Below are 3,136 nucleotides of genomic sequence, written 5' to 3'. Positions count from 1 at the left end.
TTTAATCTACAGTTCATAACCAATAGATTGTGGTCAGAGTCCACATCTGAGCCTGGAAATGTCTTACAATTTAAAATCTGGTTCTTAAATCTCTGTCTTACCATTATATAATCTATCTGATACCTTTTAGTGTCTCCAGGGTTCTTCCACGTATACAACCTTCTATCATGATTCTTAAACCAAGTGTTAGCTATTATTAAGTTGTGCTCTGTGCAAAATTCTACCAGGCGGCTTCCTCTTTCATTTCTTAGCCCCAATCCATATTCACCTACTATGTTTCCTTCTCTCCCTTTTCCTACACTCGAATTCCAATCACCCATGACTATTAAATTTTCGTCTCCCTTCACTATCTGAATAATTTCTTTTATTTCATCATAACAACAACAACAACGTGCCCCTGACACCATGACACCGCCGAGCACGGCTAAATCGGTTTCGTAAAAAGGTTGACAGGAGAGTGGTATGGGGCTCTGCTGTCTTTACTGATGAGTTTAGGTTCTGTGTGCGATTGATGGACGTATACGTGAACGGTGCAGACCTGATGAACTGCATATTCCAGAATACATTCGCCCTCCACACAGGGACCCTATCCTAGGCTTCATGTTGTAGGAACTTGGACGGGGGGGGGGGTGATCATTTTCAGCTTGCGGTCAGATCTACTGTTTCTCCTGGGTAAAGCAATCAGTGCCCGCTACGTTGCACAGGTTGTTATCCTCGTTATAATGTCATTTCTCCGATAGGAAGGTGATGTGCTTTCTCAGAAGGATGATGCAGGTCCACATAAACCTGTGAGTATTCATGCCCTGGGCAGCAAGATCACCAGATGTGTCAAGAACTGAACACGTATTGGACATGATGAAACTGTAACTTACTCTTTCACGACGGCCTGCAGAAACATTCCCGAATTGCAATAAAAGGCACAATATGCTTGGGCAGTTAATCGCAGGATGAAATTCGTCACCTTTATGATCGTCTGCCTGGGATAGTAAACGCCTGCAATTGCCTCCATAGGGCTATACTGTGTATTGATGCTAGCGTTCCGGCATGCTTTGCTGCGACATACGATTTTTACTTAGTCTGAATTTGTTATCGGATTTTCATACGGTGATGAACTACATGTTACTTCATTTGTCAATAAAATGGCCTTGTTCTTCAGGGTGTTGCATGTTTTTCCGTCATTGTATTTACGTATCTTTATAATGGCAAAGAGGATGATTTACACAGTAGAATGGCGAGAATTTCCATCGGCTAGGCAACTCCCGAACCTCCAAGCTATTCATCTGGCCTCACAAATAAGCTGTCAACTCATGTTGGGACCGAAAGGGCTGCGCTTCGCACACAAAAAGTATCCAATAATTAACTAAGCCGCCTACGTCAATTCAGTGCGACCCAGTTATTGATCGCTGTCGTTGACTTGTTTGTGATGTTCAGCGCAGCGTTTTGGTAACAAAGCAGGAGAATAACGTACGCAGCTGCCTCGGGAGAGATTATTACGTCGGAGAAGCTGTTCTCAAACACGCAGCAACAAGTACATGGATTTGACTTTTAATCTGCTAGTAAAATCCTGAGACAGCTTTTGAATTGGATCTTTTTATCATTGGCCGCCTCTCGAATCTCGAAGCTGCTAGCTGCTAGTTGCATTGTTTTTGGTGCTCATGAGTCGCACATTGTGAAGCAATCGTAAAAGAGTAGCGTCTGGAAAATTGCATAACCTGGAAAGGACCATCAGAAGTTGTAACCTCGCCGCATAATTTTCAATGACAATGAAAACGTGAGCCATATGTTGACTTCCCACAAAAGTGAATAATAAAATGAGCCAAGCGTAACCTCGTTGCAAAATTAAAGAATAATAATGGCCTAAATGTTAACTCCCCACAGTAATAAAACTCGATGATAATAAAAATGTGTAAAAATGTTAAGTCCCCACAAAATTAACGCTAAAATGAACCTGATAAATTTTATAAGGGCAGCTGCGCTGACCCTTGGCCCTGTGCAACTATTATACCTGAACACAAAAACCAAAACTCTCACATCAGCAAACCTGTATCACTATCTTATTTTTGGGCACAACTTCATGCAACGCTGGCGTATATTTAATTCTGATTCTTGGAGGAAATGCATAGGAAAAACTCTTTGAATTAAAATGATTACTTTGTTTAAAAGATCCACTTTATAAAAACTTATTATTGGAGGGAATTCTTGAACAAATTAATTACAATTACCATACATTATTAGCTGAGCGCAACGCTGCTTCATTACCTTATTTAACAATATACCTCGTCCTGAATGGCGACCAGTGACCCATGTCGACGCCCGCCGACTCCTCACACACGACTACGACAGGCAACTCGCACAGCTGAACTACATGCTCTCGCGACTCGCTGCGTACAACTACTTTCTCGCAACTGCGTCCAACTCGGAACTGCACTCTCGCGCGGTCAAGCGCAGACTAGCAACGATAAACAACTCTCTGGTCAGAGATTCTGTCATGCCTCGCCATCGCTAGTTGAAACGTACGCGTTTCAAAGTGAATGAGATTTAGTCCAGATACGACATATAGTAACACACTTATTTTATCCTCAGTAATATTAAATTTCACATTATCCGTAATTAAACTAAGCTTGGAAGGCCCAACTGTACCGACCGGCCGCCGTGTCATCCTCAGCCCACAGGCGTCACTGGATGCGGATATGGAGGGGCGTGTGGTCAGCACACCGCTCTCCCGGCCGTATGTCAGTTTCCGTGACCGGAGCCGCTACTTCTCAGTCAAGTAGCTCCTTCGTTTGCCACACAAGAGTTGAGTGCACCCCGCTTGCCAACAGCGCTAGGGACACCGGATGGTCACCCATCCTAGTGCTAGCCCAGCCTGACAGCGCTTACCTTCGGTGATCTGACGGGAACCGGTCTTACCACTGCGGCAGGGCCGTTGGACATTATCCATGATTACGTGTGCTAATTACAAGGGACCATTCATTTTTAACAACGTCAGAAGGCACAGACAGTGGTGACTATCTTGCAGCTGTACTAAATTTTCGAAATTTATTCGCAATTGCAGTATCTTTCTGACATTCGCTGCAGTAGGTATGAAGATATTACCTATTACTGACACAGAAAAATTTGTGCCAGGCCTTTACTG

The 3,136-nt window shown here is 43.6% G+C and overlaps 1 pseudogene; it reads right to left on the bottom strand.

Moving 5' to 3' along the window:
• Window positions 1-2,813: 2,813 nt before the first annotated feature.
• LOC126163538 (5S ribosomal RNA) lies at window positions 2,814-2,931 on the bottom strand (annotated as a pseudogene).
• Between the last annotated feature and the right edge of the window lie 205 nt (window positions 2,932-3,136).

Source organism: Schistocerca cancellata, chromosome 2, assembly GCF_023864275.1.
Source record: "Schistocerca cancellata isolate TAMUIC-IGC-003103 chromosome 2, iqSchCanc2.1, whole genome shotgun sequence".
Classification (NCBI taxonomy): domain Eukaryota; kingdom Metazoa; phylum Arthropoda; class Insecta; order Orthoptera; family Acrididae; genus Schistocerca; species Schistocerca cancellata.
Note: the sequence above shows the minus strand (reverse complement) of the source record. Positions and strands in the feature narration are given on the sequence as shown.